General features: G+C 48.0%; 1 protein-coding gene and 1 long non-coding RNA gene across 3 annotated transcripts in view; one reads left to right on the top strand and one right to left on the bottom strand.

The window, feature by feature from the left end:
• The window catches only part of DAAM2 (dishevelled associated activator of morphogenesis 2), a 683,417-nt gene that overhangs the window by 121,542 nt on the left and 544,647 nt on the right, over positions 1–17,228 (top strand). The gene's annotated exons all lie outside the window — the stretch shown is intronic.
• On the bottom strand, positions 960–6,386 carry LOC147706748 (uncharacterized). The gene is made up of 3 exons (XR_015296422.1): positions 5,468–6,386; positions 1,689–2,512; positions 960–1,537 (listed from the first exon to the last, which is right to left on the bottom strand). It is a non-coding gene; the product is annotated as an uncharacterized LOC147706748 (long non-coding RNA).

Genomic DNA, 17,228 nt, shown 5'->3' with positions numbered 1-17,228 from the left:
GTTTGGGTTCACCATTCAGAAAGGATGGCAAACCCTGGAGGTCAGAATACCCCTCCCCCACACCTGGACCCCCCTCATGGCAGCCAGCCCCTGCGCAGGGTTGGTTTGGGATCAGAAATAGGCCCGTGCACCCTAGAAAAAGTGGCCCACATTTGCGGATTGTTCCTTTTCACACAACACTGCTAAAGTCTTTTAAGTATTATGAAAATGAGAGGGTCTAGAAGATGCTTTTTTTCTTACCTTCACTGAGATGAAAAAAATGCAAATGTTGCCAAACCTTTTGTGCACATATTAGTTCACACTGGTGAACCACACCGGATAAGTGAGGACACTTCTGCGCAGGCCCCGCCCCTGCTCAATCTGCCAACATTAATGGGCGGGGCCAACCTGAGGCTGGGAGTGGCATCTCCAGCCATGGGTAAAAGGGAGGTAATAGAGGTCCATCTGCCTCAGGAAAGGCCGCTCAGACCCCACTGGGCCGACCGCACAGACACAGCCCATATCAGCCACCACGCTGCTCAAAAGAGTGGCACACAGCGGGAACTCCGATGTCGGCCCATTGCCCGAGTGCCGGCCTTACCAATCTGACCCTGCCCATGCGGTCCCACTCTCCTGGGTCCCGTCATGGCAGCTCTCACACTCCTCCACTCTACTAACCCACTCAAAGGCCCCCTCTCCATGGAACCCTGCCACGGCGGACCCACCCACCCCCTCTGTTCCAACCACCCTCCCACCAGGCCCCACACACCTGTACCGTGCCATGGAGGCCTCCACCCACCCCCTCTGTTCCAACCACCCTCCCACCAGGCCCCACTCACTTATACTGCGTCACGGCCAAGCATCGGCGGCCAAGGACAGAATCTTGGGGACAACCACAGGAAGTGAGGTCTGGGTAGATACAATAGAGTGCCAAGTGTCTGGGGCTAAGGACAGAACCTTGTGGGACACCCACAGGAAGTGAGGTCGGGGTAGATAAAGTAGAGTTCCAATTGTCAGGGGCCAAGGACAGAAGCTTGGGGACACCCACAGGAAATGAGGTCGGGTAGCTACATTGGAGTCCCAAGTGTTGTGCCAGGGACAGAATCTTGGCGACACCCACCGGAAGTGAGGTCTGGGTAGATACAATAGAGTGGCAAGTGTCGGGGGCTAAGGACAGAACCTTGTGGGACACCCACAGGAAGTGAGGTCTGGGTAGATACAATAGAGTCCCAAGTGTCGGGGGCTAAGGACAGAACCTTGTGGGACACCCACAGGAAGTGAGATTGGGGTAGATACAATAGAGTCCCAAGTGTCGGGGACTAAGGACAGAACCTTGTGGGACACCCACAGGAAGTGAGGTTGGGGTAGATACAGTAGAGTCCCAAGTGTCGGGGCTAAGGACAGAACCTTGTGGGACACATACAGGAAGTGAGGTCTGGGTAGATACAATAGAGTCCCAAGTGTCGGGGGCTAAGGACAGAACCTTGTGGGACACCCACAGGAAGTGAGGTTGGGGTAGATACAATAGAGTCCCAAGTGTCGGGGCTAAGGGCAGAACCTTGTGGGACACATACAGGAAGTGAGGTTGGGGTAGATACAATAGAGTCCCAAGTGTCGGGGGCTAAGGACAGAACCTTGTGGGACACCCACAGGAAGTGAGGTTGGGGTAGATACAATAGAGTCCCAAGTGTCGGGGCTAAGGACAGAACCTTGTGGGACACCCACAGGAAATGAGGTTGGGGTAGATACAATAGAGTCCCAAGTGTCGGGGGCTAAGGACAGAACTTTGGGGCACCCACAGGAAGTGCGTGTGTTCTGCTTCGATTTCCGAGACGCCATTGACAGATGCCACCAGGACGTCTTCTGGTCAAGTGAACCGCCCTCTTTACCAGTCCTTGAGATTATCTGTATGAGGAACTGGCCTGAAGATACTTGCATCCAAAGAGGCATTTTGCCCAACTCTTGTAAAAATAAACAAGTATTTGATTCCTTCTTGTATAAAGTGGTGCCCGCCCTGAGTGCTGCCGGGGCACATCACCGTCGCTTGCGCTGTTGCAGGGCTCGCTCGCAGGTACGACAAGGTGCACGGTGGCTGGTGCTCTTCCACCGACGCAGGATTGGTGAGAGAAGGTAATACTTTATTTCGTAGCACTCAGGGTATCACACTGTACACATACATGAACAACATTTAAATGACAATGTGAGTTGCAAACGCCTTTGAGACTCACGTAAACATTCAGATCCCCTGCCAGTCTCAAGGTTTGTGGGCCGCCCATTCCTTGCTGCTCACTAGTCTGTGACCAATCAGGAATCAGCAAGGCAATGATTGGTCACCACCTAACCTTGTCTGTTTGTGACACATTGGGGTACCGCGCCTGGGTGAAGTGGGAGGGGCTATCCCCTCACCACAACCGCTAAGCACCGATTGGCTAAGGCCACTTTGCAAGTTGGCCCATCAGGTGGTAGGCCGCGAGGGGCGGCTTGCCTTTGGATCGCCTGTAAGTTAACCCACCATGTTGGCATATGTGGTATGCTCAGTGCTTAATTTGTAAAATATTAAGTGCAGGTGCTCTCATTTTTTTAGGATGCCACACCCACTCGCCATGGCTCCGCCCACTTCCTCCCGTGGCTCCACCCACTTCTGTTATCGGCTCCGCTCACATCCACAAGCCTCACACATGAGAGCCACCTCCTAACTCCTTGAGGTCTGTAAGAAGCTGAAGACTTGGCTCTTCGCATACGCACCTAGGGGACCTCACACCTGCACGCCTGCCTAACTGTCAAACGCTCTCCTGTAAAAGTAAATTAAATTAGGAAGAAGATGAGGGACTTTACAACGACTATCATAACAAAGCTATTGAAGGAAAAACTATGTCAGGCACACCTGGTGGCATCCAGACTGTATTGCCTTTTCAGAGCAAATCCAGGAGTTTGCAGGGCTCACCTCTACACCTCCTTCCTGGCACTGCGAGGATTACGCAAGGACTGTGGTGGGCACCTCCACGCAGAGCTGAGTGATGAGACTTACACACTACTGGAGGCTTTTACTTTACATACTACTAAAAAGAACTAGTCAGACAGGATTACACACACTATGCTAGTGTCTTTTTGCATCACCATTGCCGAATGCAGATAGATGGCACTTGTGCAACCTTTGCACTGCTTATTGACTGAAAGTGCAACATTTGCACAAACTGACCAGTGCAGAAATGTATTTTGCATCGATTGGTCATTTTGGTGTTTTGATATTTCTCTTGCAGAGAGCGCCAAATCAATACGACAGTTTAACAATTAAATGCATAGATGTGAAATCATTTAAAAACTGAGACCAGATTACATTGATGGAGCCAGTACAGTTTTACACCAGTTTCTTGCTAAAAAGTGACAAGTGGCCTCCACTGTCTTCAACCCAACACATGCTAAACAGACCGCATAAAGTGAGCGATTAAGATAGGGACCCAAGTGAAAATAAATAGAGTGTTGAGCGCAGCAGAAGAATGGTGCCGCGCTCCTGTAAAAATAAAGTAAATACATTTGCAGTGACTAATACCACAACAATGCATAGTTGATGTCACTGCCCCCCTCATGTTCGTAGGTTACATTTGACTCATGGGTGACCGTGATGGCAACACATTGCTGGCTCAGGGGTCCACTTCTGGTGGGTGCGATGCCCCCAGCTCTCCTCTGCAAACGCAATCCACCGTCCACGCTGGTACTTGGCAGGGCTGCAAGCACAAGGGACATGGGGGACCGGTACAGCCGGTCACGTGCATCGTGCATCAGGTAGCGCGGTCCAAGAGGAGAGAACTCGAGCAGTTGCAGCCTCCATTCATGGTTCGGCTGCACTGGACAGCAGTGCAGGGCGGGCAGGATGTCAAGGCCCAGGGAACTGGCACTACTCCACGGTCCCGATGACTTTAAAAAAGTTCAGTTGTGAAAGCTTCCGGCAGCCGAGTGATTGGGGAATATATATGAGGAAAGGTTTCAACTGACCCACCCGGGCAATGCAGTAATGCACTATAACATGAGGAAAATCATGACGCCATGCTCTCCTACCACCCGCAGCAGCTGTTTGTGACATTTTCCTAATTTCAGTGCTAATATGAGTGACACTTTCTCGCGACCAAAATTAAGATAAGGGAAGCATGTAAATAGCACAAACAACCATTTGCACAACGAGAAACTATTATTTTAAGCAGTTTAATGTACGGTACGTGACGTCACTTCTTTATGAACTCCCGCAATGAAACAAGTAAACATAGCCATATGTATTTATGAGCTACAGTCTACTGACTGACATTGTGGAATAATTGTTTCTAAGAAAGCTGAAAAGTTAATTACATTGACCTTATTACAGTGCTTTATTGTCCAACTCATTAGTGATCACAGTAATATTAACAGCAGAGAAGGGTGAAACCTGCTGGACCGGGCCGAAGTCAGCGAAAGCCTGAACTGCAAAATTATGTGGAAAACATTACAAATTGATAGTGCTGCCCTGACTGACTGACAACTTGCTGTGTGTGTCGCGCACCCCAACTATGTAGTGTACATCGGGTCTGGCTGACGGCTTAAAGTTAACTGTTCCCCAATAGGCGGCAGGGCGTCCTTAACGAGATTGCGCGCTCTGACACAACAACATTCACATTTAATCGACATTAATAGCATTATTTGTGTATAATGACAATTCAAAAAGTTTTGACAAGTACTTGAAGTGAAGTGGCAGGCCGGGTGCGGTGGGCAGACTTCAATCATCTTCAGAGCCAGCCATCCGCAGCAGTGTAGTCTGGTACGTGGGCGATCTGACTCAAATCGGCAGCTCTGCTAAATCAAGCAGCTGGCCGCCAGTGGCAATTATCTGCTGGTCAGTGCAGCCGAAGCTGCGGTCAGCTGTGTTCTCAACTTCAGTCACAGTGACTGCAACGTAAGTCCCCCACAGCGTGGGATGTCCGGCGGCCGAGCTGTAGGAGCGAGCTCCACATTCTCAATGCAAGCGAAGCACCTCCGAGCACCATTATTGCTGCAGCGGGCGCCACACCAACAGGCAGTAAGGACAAGAATTGCCCTCTGCGTCTTACAAGCTCTGGTAGGTACCAGGATGTTAAGTCACTTCCGTCCCGCCCGAGCGGCGCCGCAATAACGCACAACCTGACTGGGGCAGGCCCGCCCGGGTGTCAATAGTAGCTATTGGATGTACTACCGTCAGGCAGGCCTATGTGGTGACTCAGCGGCGCTGCGGAAATTAACAAAAAAATACATTATAGCACTCTGAGCCCGCAGCTGCTGCCCCGGAGCGCCCCAAGCCTCAGTCACGCAGGTCACGCGGAATCAGGTTCAGAGACAGTGCTTGTGTTTTGATAGCTAAGCTGTAACTATGCATTAATATGCGTGACAATGCATTTAGCACCAGACTGAAATAAATGCGTAGACCCGGCCCCGAGAAATAAGTGCCGGTGCTAAGCACCGGAAAGCACCGGCACAAATTAAGCACTGAAATAAACCTGCAGCAATTTTCTCCACCAAAAAGTTGTCTTGTCTGCATATTTATGGGACATGTATGTTGCTGCGGGAGGGCTGGTGAGTGTGGCCGATATTGGCACTATTGCACATGCAGAACTATGTAGCGCACGGAGACACTATATGAACACGACAACAACAGAAGATATTTGTTGGGGTCGGGGGAACTATGAGTCATGCAGCACATTTTTTGCGTTTCATTCTGTATCCCCATACTCTACATCATAGTATCTGTTTTAAGTTCAAGAAAATTTTATTTGATAATAATAAGAGAGAAAACCAGGTGTCAAAACAAAGTACAACGTGGTAACAAGTGAAAAAATCTGAGCAGAATAAAATAATCATACAAATGTAAGCATTATAATCAAAGAAATCTGGGTGCAAAAATGAGAAAGAAGGGAAAGGAAAAGAGAAAACACATTAAGCATAAAATATGAAAAGCATGAGAACGTTGGAAAAAATTGGTACAATAGAGGATAAGTGGAATGTATCGAGCAATTAAGGAGGTTTAGGAACTTCCTGTTGTGGAGGCGAAGGGTGAAACAGGCGTTTACTACAGGAGTCCAGATAAAGAGTGACAGGAGTCCACAAGTCCATGCGCTTTGTAGCCATACATGCCGGAAAAACATGAGCAGTATCGAGTCTATGATTATGGCATACATTAAACCACCATGCTTTGAAGGAAATCTTGGAGAAGTCTTTCCAGTTGACCGTTATTTGTTGGAAGGCTGTGGCAAGTAATAGGTCAATGATCTGGGGTTTTAGATCAACGTCATCCCAACAAGGGGAAAGGCTCCCCATAAAGATATGTGTGTGAGAAAAAGGAATGGAGGTGTGGAATATTAAATTAATTTGAGCCCAAACCTGCAGCCAAAAATTACGTACATGAGTGCATAGAAATAACATATGAAATAAATTAGCTTGCGATGACGAACAAGACCAGCATGTGTGGGGAGTGTTAGGGAAGCGTTTGTGGAGGTCAGAGGGTGTGAAGAGAAGCCTATTGTAAATAAAAAACAGGGTCTGAGTGAGGGTTGCTGCTCTGGAAGACTTGCGGAGCTTGATCCAGATTTTGTCCCAAAAGGAAATCGACCAAGAGACAGACAGATCATGCTCCCAGGATTCTTCCACTTTAGATTTAGACCTGGGGGTCTCACCGGTGTGAAGATATTTGTAAATTGCAGCTGCTTTTGGTGTAGTACGCAAGAAGGAATGAAGTGTGGAAGTGGAGGTAGGTGAAGCAGGAGGTGAGCAGGGCTGAGAGAGGCTATTGTATTTTGTTAAGACTGCGTTTTTAAGCAAGTGGTATTTACCGGCAAAGGAGGCGGGTAAGTCATGGAGAGAGCGGAGGGTGTCAAAGGATAGGATGGAGGAGTGAGAAAAAAGTTGGGAGATCCATTGCAACCCTCGGGTATGCCAAGTTTTCCAGAAAAAGGGTCTGTCACGGATGAGTAAGGATGTATTATGCCATATGGGGGAGGAAAGGAAATCAGCGATGGTAGTAGGGGGTGAGTGAGTGGAAGAGAGGAGTAATTTAGTGGTAAACTTATGGATCTGAGTAGAAATAGAGGCGGGTTTACGAGAAAAGGAGAGGTATTCAGCAAAGGTGAAGGGAGAGAGAAGGAGGCGTTCAAACTTGGCCCATAAAGGACATGGGGCGGTAGGGTCTTGTAGCCAAAAAGAGGCCTGCCTCAACTGGAACGCCTTGTGGTAAGCTGGGAAGTCTGGGAAGTTAGCCCCCCCTTCTGATTTAGGACGAATCAGACGTGCTAGGGACATTTGTGGTTTCTTTTTATTCCAAAGAAAGGAGATTAGAATAGAGTTAATCTTTTTGAAAAATTTGGAGGGTATAGGGACCGGAATATTGGAGAGGGTGTAGAGAACAAGGGGAGACAGCATCATTTTAATGGTATCCAGGCGACCCCACCAGGATAGGTAAAGGGGATGCCACTTGGATGTGAGATCCGTTAATTTTTGAATACATTTGGATAAACACAGGGAAACAGTATCTGGAATGGTAGGGGTAACATGCATCCCTAGGTATTTGATATTGGAGGATTCCCACGTGAAATTAGAGGCGGCAAAATCGGGTTGGAATGTGAATTTAGTCAAGGGGAGGATCTCACATTTATCATTATTGAGTTTATAGCCAGATATTTGGGAATAAGCCTGGACTTCAGTAAGAAAGGCAGGAATGGAAACGGAAGGGTCAGAAATAAATAGCAAAATGTCATCCGCATAGGCGGCTAGTTTGATGTGGGAATTGGACAGTTGGAAACCATGAATGGAGGGATTTTGACGAAGCTTGGAGAGGAAGGGTTCTAAAGCCAAATTAAAAAGAAAGGGAGATAGGGGACAGCCTTGGCGAACCCCGCTTTTAGATCAAAAAAGGAAGATATCTGCCCGTTAGCACACACCGCTGCGCGTGGGTTAGAGTAAAGTAGTGAGATTAAGGATATAAAAACAGGACCAAAACCAAACCAACGGAGGGTGTGAAATAAATAAGTCCATTCAACCCTATCAAAGGCTTTTTCGGCATCGAGGGCAATGGCCGCAAGGGGATAGGGTAATGGGCGAGATTTAGAGAGGATGTTAAAGAGAAGCCTGGTGTTGTCAGTGATAAAACGGCCTTTGACAAAGCCCGACTGTTCCTCACCCAAAAGGTCTGGAAGAAGAAGGTCGAGACGCGCTGCCAGAGATTTTGCAAAGATCTTATAGTCAATGTTGACCAAAGAAATTGGTCTGTAGTTCTTGCAGTGTTGAGGATCTTTGCCTTCCTTGGGTATGAGGCAAATATGGGCGTCAGAAAAAGAGCCTGAGGAGGAACGTAAGGAGAGGAAGGTGCCAATAAGGGAATGGAGTCTAGGGATAAGGAGCTTTGAAAAGTGGAGGAAAAATTCTACTGTAAAGCCGTCCGGCCCAGGGGCCTTGTCTTTTTGGAGGGTTTGAAGCGCTTTAAGGAGTTCTTTTTGGGATATATCAAGTTCTAAGTGAGAGAGGTCAAGTGGAAAGTGAGATGGTTTTTGAATAGAGGAGAAAAAAGTGTCTAGAGCGTGGGAGGAAGGCTGAGTTTCAGAAGAGTATAAGGTCTTGTAGAAGGTAGAGAATTCGGTGAGGATGTCTGCGTCTGTGTGTTTGAGGTTTGAATTGGTGTCGTAGATTGATTCAATGTTTAATTTATTATGTTTCACCTTGAGATAATTGGCTAAAATCTTGCCAGCCTTATTTTTGCCACCATAGAATTTGGCACTAGATTTTAACAAGTACAAGGATGCATCGTCCGTAGATTTTTTGTTAAATTTCATCTTGGCGTTAACCAGGGCGGTTAAAGTTTGCTGTGAGCGGGAGGTGAAATAAGAATGCTCCAATTTCTTAATATCCAAAAGGATAGCCTTAGTAAAATCGCGATCAGCTCTACGTTTTTTAGCAACGAATCCAATAATGAAATCTCTCGCCGCCGCTTTAAAGGCATCCCAAATGGTGTGTTTGGGGACAGGGGAATCATCATTTAGGGAGAAGAACTCATGGGAGAAGGAAGTGAAGGAGGTGGTAAATTTAGGGTCCAGGAGGAGAGAATTATTGAAACGCCAACGTTTAGGGCCCGTTGATCTGGGTAGGATGTCCAGTTGAACTAATGTAGGGGCATGGTCAGAAAGTAAAATTGGGCCAATTTCCGCGTGTGTGAGAGTTTGGGCAATGTTGTGGGTAACAAAGACGTAATCAATTCGGGATTGGGAATGGTGACATGGAGAGTAAAAGGTAAATTCTTGACGGTCTGGATTGCAAAGACGCCAGGCATCAGTGAGTTTGTGTTGGGAAATAGCTTGAGAAAAGGATTTATGAGATTTGTTAGGGATGAAGTGTGCTTTAGAATTCCTATCTAGAAAGGGATCCAGGGGCTGATTGCAATCACCTGCTAGTATAAAATTATCATCGATGAACCTGGTGATGTGTTGAGAAAATGAGTGCCAAAAAGTGGGATCACCAGTGGTGGGGGCATAAACATTTAGGAGAGAAATTGGAACATTCTTGACAGAGAGTTTGGCATAAATCCATCGACCTTCGGCGTCTGACTCTTGAGCAAGCAGGGAGTGGGAAAGAGCCTTGTGACATAAAATAGCAACGCCATTACGTTTACCATCCCCAGGAGAGTAATAAACATCCCCCACCCAGCTTCTTTTCAATTTAGCAGATTCTTCAGCAGATAAATGGGTTTCTTGTAAAAAAGCAATGTCCACATTCAATCGTGAAAGATGAGATAAGATTCTTTGTTGTTTGATAGGGGAATTAACGCCCTTAACATTCCATGTGAGTACTTTCAGAGACATATCATGTCAAAGAAGAAGAAGAAGTCAAAAGAGAAAAAGGGAGTGGAAAAAAGACCCAGAAGATTAAAAGGATCAAGGAGATCAGGGAAATTGATGAAAGTCAGTACAGTGCAATAATGAGCGAAAGGAGAAGTAGAGAGAAAATAGGGTAGGAAAGAGGAAAAGAGAGGCGAATAGTTTGAAGAAGAGGATAGAGTAGTCCGTGAAATAATTAGAATGATAATGAGAAGACAGGAATAGAAAAATGTTCGAAGACCAAAAAAGAGAGACACCTGTGAAACAGAGGACATTGGGAAACTTAAAGGTGAAAAAGATACAAGAAGGAAAGTGAAAAACCAGGAGAGAAGGGGAAACATACTTACGGAGGGTAGAAACGAGGAGGATTGGTCACCAGGGGGAGGATACGCGAGGAAGTGGATGAGGGGGGGCGCCAGGCAGAGGAAGCAAGCGCCAGAAGCGAACGAACCAACAGGTCGGAGGGGAAACGCCATGCTTTTTGTGAGACCTGCAAGGAAAAAAGGGGGAAAACCAATGGTAAGGGAAACGAATGAAAGAGGGTGAGAGCAGAACAATAATAAAGTACAATGAGATGAGTGAAGAAAACAGTGGGGAATCGTACTAACTAACGAACGAAGATATGAGATAAACGACGAAAAAAGAGGGGAAGAACAGGGAAACAGGAATGGCCAGAAAACGTGGCATAAACCAACAGTAATACATTTAACAGTGCAAGACAAGTATGCAGCTTGATTGAGACTTCAACGCTTCTTCACGCAGGAATCATGGCGGGAAAGCTGAGGAGGAGCTAGAGAAGTCCATATCAGAGGCTTGGGTTGCATTCAAAAAGCTTCGAAGACGGACAGGATCTTCATATGTCGTAGTTTTGTTGTTGTAGGTCACTCTGAATAGGCAAGTGTAGGAGAGTAGGGTCTGCTATCCTATGGTCACCCCAATTTTTGCTTTTTGCTTCACTGGTTTTCGACTTACTGAGGCTGTGGGCCTGCTAATCAGACCCCCAGCCTGCTGTTCTCTCTCTAAATTTATAATACATGTGCTATAGGTACATACCACAATTGGAAATGGACTCCTTGTCAGCCCCTGTACCATGCACTATAGGTGCTCAGGGCATAGGTGCCACCAAGGCCTACCAGGGGCTGAAGCATAGCTTTTGCCACCCCTGGCTGGTTCTTAAATTGACACAACTGGCTGATCACTCAGCTGGGGCAAGTGGGTGTAATCACCCCTTGCTTAGATATAGTATACCTATATCTAAACCTATATCTGGACACATATATAGCCTGTAAGCCACTCCTATGGAAGGCCTCATCAATCCTGGAGGCAGAGTGCGTGGTTTTATGTGAGATGGTGCTCTGGCATGAGCTGAGCCTGTCTGCAGCTGTCGGGAACAACTCCCTAAGCTGATCCGGGATAATGCCATACCATATACTCTTAAGCGCCTTATAATCCTCGCGGTTATATAGCAACTTTGGTTTGGCTTTATCAAAACATGTCGTGTAAGGTGTCATACGAATTGGAATACTACCCCCTCGCCAGTTCTGGCGACGGGGGTAGCATTCCACCCTTCTAGAGGGAGAAGACATGTTACTTTACTGAAACGCGGTTGATTTAAAATGAGCCTCAGATCCACAAAATGGATGCCCCTGCCACAGACACGGGTCTGGCCTCCTGCTGCTGACCGAAACCCGGCAGAGGAGGCCTGGACAAAGAGTTTCCTGTCACAGGGCGGTGTCAAACCACCCCAGACAGGAGATAGTGGATTGGAGTAGGGAGGTTTCAAAGAAACCAGACACTGCCTGGGGAGCACAAGGCTGCCCCTTGCATAATCCGGCCAAACCGGTTCTGGGGCCTCCCAGCCCCTGTCCCAGCGCGGCCAGGATCAAAGGAGAGGGGTGTAACCACCCCCTTCCTGGGTCCCACCCATAGGAGGGGACCTAGCAGGATGTCCAACCCCCCAGATTCGAATAAGAGGGGGAGCAGTCCCAATGGAACTCAGATCATCCTGAAGAAACATAAGAAACGAATTCTGGACCCTTCGACTTTCTACACGACGTGAGAAGACTGAAGAATCTCCCTTGTGGTCAAGGAGTGACCACCCTGTGCAAACAGGCACCATCCAGCCCTCGACCCTTGCTTTGTTGCAGTTCCCGCCGGAACTCGAGCGACAGAGATCGACGAGATCAAGCTTGCCTGCCTTCTACCTGCCCGATCCACAGTCCCTGCAGAGCTGAGACCCGTGGAGGCGACCGGAAGCGTGGGGCACGCCATCTTGAAAAGGCCACGAGACGCTGACCGTGCAGCCCACGAGTGATCCTCGAAGCTGTACACCGGGGTTTGAGAAGCCCCAGCCCCGAGCTCCACTTGCACCAAAGCTCACCCCTCCACACTCGACGAGTGCTGTGTGGGGCCCTTCTGCTTGTGTGGGCTTGACGCGTTGGCCCGGTCACTTGCCAGCTGGCTTGTGGCCCCTGTGCCGACGAACCTTGAAATACGACTCGCTTTTCTGGTTGCTCCAGATCTGCACCAGCTCCTGTGAAAAGGAGCCCCCACTCTGACCCTCCTGGTCCGAGTGATAAGCAATCTCCCGGTTCCACGTGGATTGCTTTTGCCAAGTGCTGTTTGCTGCAATCTTGAAGCCGACGGTGCTGACGGCGAGAGCCTACGTGGGACAGATCGTGACCTGCTCCTGGACGTCGCAGATGCCCCAGAGCCCACGTGACAGCGGAGAGAAGCCTATCGACATCCACCTGATTGCGCCCGACATTGCCTGGTTCCGTCCTGGTTCCACCCTGGTCACTGCTGAGTGACCCAGACTCTGTCCCCTCTGCTTTCAGGTACTTTTCTACTTCGATCCACCCTTGGATCGCACCGGACACTTCTGCTTCACAGCGCCTGCAGCTGCAACAGCTTCAAGCACCAAGAACCTGCGTGTCAGAACCCGACGCCACTTCGACCCTGTGCACCCACGGCCTGTGGGTGAGGTAACATTGCAACGCCAGTGTCTATACACTGGTACACACCTCTAGGGTCTGTGTCTAAAGTTTTGTGTTCCTAGGTTCAGCGGAAGTATCTTTTAATTCACTTTAACTGACTTTTACGCACCATTGACAGTGCATTGGTGCGCGCCGCACTTTCCGTGCTGCACCCGTCTCCTGTGGGCTACTCCCGACTTCATCTTTGCTAGTCCTGACTGCTCCCAGCGAATCTCTAGGCCCTAGGCCTAACCATTGTTCGATAAGTGTTACTTATACCATTTTTTTAGTATATGGTCTGAGTGGCCACCCGCCCTCATCCATAATTGTGCAACTTTATATGTGTAACAGTGCTTTTGATTTAACGCTTGTGCCCCTTTCCTCATAAAGAGTACTGGGGAGTAATTTAGAAATAAATACATATATTTTTATAATATATACTTGTGTGGTGTCCTTTCATTTGATTACAGGATTGTATGTGGTAAAACAGCTCGCTTAACACGACCTCTTAAGTTAAGCCTTTAAGGCTGCTTAGTCCATGCTACCACTAGGATAGCTTGTCTAACAAGGTTGACTTACAACCAGACATCTTTGGGGTTTGTTTGGACTGATACCAAGTGGTTCCAGAATTGGAAACACTACATATCAGGCCAACTTCTCACATTGGTGTGCAGCGGTGCGGATTTGAGCTTGCTGTTTGTTTTACCATTGCAATCTTTATCAAATTGAAAGATCACATCAAGTACCTCTAGGTACATATAAATCAAAAGCTTAGCATATTAAGTTCTACTGAACTTAGTAGTTGTAGATTAAAGGGATTAGCACACCCTGGCTACAACTCACTAGCAAGGTACAGTAGGAAACCACTTAGTGTAGGTAAGTGCATCACTTACACCTCACTAGCAGTCATGTCTGATACAGGTAGAGCCTCAGGCTCTGCTCCTGTAATAGTTGATCCTATAGGGACAACATCCAGATATGACAACCTTAGCCACAAAGACCTGAGTGCCTTGTGCACAGCCAGGGGGCTAAAAAAGGGCAGAGGCCCTACCATTCCTTCCCTAGTAGCTCTCCTAGAAAAGGATGACCTAGATAAGGTGAGTCAGGCTCCCTTAGAAACAGGTGAAGGGATAAACTCCCCTGAGAATGAGGATCTTCCAGATGAAGTAGTGGAGGAGGAGGAAGAGGAAGACTCTGATTTAGAAGAGCCTGAAGATCAGGATCAGGGGGGAAACCAGGTACAGGTTGCCAGGCTTAACCAGGCCAACTTGGACCTACATGAGAATGGAGAGGGCCAGCACCACTCCAGATCTCATAACCAAATTCTCCCAGGCAACAGGAGGGTGAGATCTCCATCAGGGGACTCTCATCTTTCTAGTGCCTCAAGAGAATCTCAAAGAGGAATGACTTCCTCCCAGAGAAAAGAGCATAGGGCCAGGATGAGGGCTGTCCAACTCCAAATAGAAAGGGAAGAGGTAGCCTTGGCTCAAGCTAAACTTGCTTTAGCAAGAGAAAGAAAATTGTGTGGCTTAGATGCCACTGGTGGCAGCAAAGTTCCTAAAGAAAAAGACAGGGCCTATGACAATAGAAACCTGACAAAAATTGTGCCCCCCTACAAGGAAGGGGATGATATCCACAAATGGATGACTGCTCTTGAGAGGGCCTGCATGGTACAGCAGGTCCCTGAGGATCAGTGGGCAGCAATTTTATGGTACTCCTTTTCTGAGAAAGGGAGGGACAGGCTCCTCACTGTTAGACCTGAGGATGCCAAAAACTACTCTGTTCTGAAGAGTGCTCTTATTGAAGGGTTTGGCCTAACCACTGAGCAATACAGGTTGTTGTTCAGAGACACCCAAAAAGCACAGACTCAGGACTGGACTGATTTTGTAGATTGTGCCACTAAGGCTCTGGAGGGTTGGCTGCAGGGAAGTAAAGTTTCAGACTATACAGGATTGTACAATCTTATGATGAGAGAGCAGATCCTTAATAACTGTCAGAACCAGCTGTTGCATCAATACCTTGTTGACTCTGATTTGACCTCTCCCCAAGAATTGGGAAAGAAGGCAGACAAATGGGTCAGAACAAGGATTAAGCAGAAAAACCAGAACCAAGGTGACCAGAAGAAAACAGACCAGAAGGGTGGGAATCAGAAAGATAAAGAAAAGGACCAGAAGTCTTCAGGCCCCCAAACTAGTAATAAGGAGGGGGGTTCCCAAAATGGAAACAAGAAAAAGAAGAATGATGGCCCAAAGAAACCTTGGTGTAATACCTGCAAATCAGTTTCACACTGGGGCAGTGAATGCACTAAGAAAAATCCAGTCCCCACCACTGCAGCTCCTAAAGCACCTGCACCCCCTAGTACAGTTAACAGTGGTGGTACACAGCCAAAGGGTTTAGTAGGGTTGACCCTGGGTACTGAGGTGGAATCTGGCCTAGTCAGAATCCCCACACAGGCAGTTCTCCTATATGATGTGGACTTATCTTTGCCCACTGCAGTAAGCCCCAGTAACCTGGGCAAATATAGGCAGACTCCCTTAATTAATGAGAAACTGGCTCAGGCCTACAGGGACACTTGTGCCAGTGTCACAATGGTGACACCTGGCTTTGTGGACCCTGGACAGATTGTACTAGGTGAAAGTTACCTAGTGACCAATGCAAGCAACTCCACTACTTCCCATAGTGTGGCTGTTGTGAACTTCTCCTGAGGAGGGGTAGATGGCCTAAAGAAAGTTGTTGTGAGTGCAGACCTCCCAGTAGACTGTCTGTTAGGCAATGATCTTGAAAGCTCAGTTTGGACAGAAGTGGAGTACAGGACTCATGCAGAAATGCTAGGGATTTCAGCTCATGTCCTTGCAGTGACAAGGTCTCAGGCTAAGAAGTGCCTTCCTGAACCAGTGGTGGATCTTGAAACAATAGACCAACCACAACCCAAGAGAAGGAGCAAGAGGGTTAAGGCTGTGCCTTCCCACTTGCCCCAGGTTGAGGATCAAGTTTCACAGGAAACTGATTCTGCAGTCCAAGAGGAGACTGTCTCAGAGGAGCTTGAACCTGATCAGGTTGAGTTTCTGGGGACAGGGGGACCCTCAAGGGCAGACCTGGGGCAGGCCCAATTAGATTGCCCTTCACTTGAACCCCTCAGACAGCAAGCTGCTGCTGAGGCTGCAGGGAATGCTCAAGGTACCCATAAAGTGTATTGGGATGAAGGACTCCTTTATTCAGAGGCTAGAGACCCCAAGCCTGGCACAACCAGGAGGTTGGTTATACCTTTGAAGTTTAGGGGCTTCCTTCTTACCTTGGCCCATGATATTCCCCTTGCAGGACACTTAGGCCAGAATAAGACTTGGGACAGGCTTGTTCCACACTTTCACTGGCCTCACATGTCAGAAAATGTCAAGGAGTTTTGTCGCTCCTGTGTCACTTGCCAAGCCAGTGGTAAGTCAGGTGGCACAACAAAGGCCCCCCTGATACCACTACCTGTGGTGGGGGTACCCTTTGAAAGAGTTGGAATAGACATTGTGGGTCCCATGGATCCTCCAACAGCATCTGGGCACAGATTTATACTGGTGGTAGTGGATCATGCCACCAGGTATCCAGAGGCAATTCCCCTGAGGACCACCACAGCTCCTGTGGTGGCAAAAGCCCTCATTGCAGTTTTCTCAAGAGTGGGCTTTCCAAAGGAGGTTCTTTCAGACAGAGGTACTAACTTTATGTCTGGATACTTAAAAGCAATGTGGAAAGAGTGTGGAGTAAACTATAAGTTTACCACACCCTACCATCCACAGTGCAATGGGCTTGTGGAAAGGTTCAACAAGACCCTAAAGGGAATGATAAAAGGGTTACCAGAGAAGCTTAGGCGGAAATGGGACATCCTTTTACCCTGCTTGCTCTTTGCTTACAGAGAGGTCCCACAGAAGGGGGTTGGCTACAGCCCTTTTGAACTTTTGTTTGGCCACCCTGTAAGGGGTCCACTGAGTTTGGTGAAGGAAGGATGGGAGTTACCTCTCAAAAAGCCTAAACTAGACATTGTGGACTATGTACTTGGTCTCCGCTCCAGGATGGCTGAATACATGGAGAGAGCATCCAAAAACCTTGAGGCAAGTCAAGAATTACAGAAAGCTTGGCATGACCAAAAGGCTGTTCTGGTTGAGTACCAGCCAGGGCAGAAGGTGTGGGTGTTGGACCCAGTGGGGCCAGCAGCTCTCCAGGACCAATGGACTGGACCCTACCCTATCATTGAAAAGAAGGGAGAAGTCACCTACTTGGTTGACTTTGGTACCCCTAGGAGCCCCCACAGGGTGCTCCATGTAAATCGTTTGAAAGCATTTGTTGACAGGGAGGACATGAGTCTCCTCATGGCCACAGATGGGGAACAGGAGGAAGAGAGTGACCCTCTCCCAGACCTGCTTTCCCAGAACCC

The sequence above is a fragment of the Lissotriton vulgaris genome, chromosome 6 (genome assembly GCF_964263255.1).
Source record: "Lissotriton vulgaris chromosome 6, aLisVul1.2, whole genome shotgun sequence".
NCBI classification, from domain to species: domain Eukaryota; kingdom Metazoa; phylum Chordata; class Amphibia; order Caudata; family Salamandridae; genus Lissotriton; species Lissotriton vulgaris.
The sequence above is the reverse complement of the archived record's forward strand: the minus strand, read 5'-3'. Positions and strand labels throughout refer to the sequence as shown.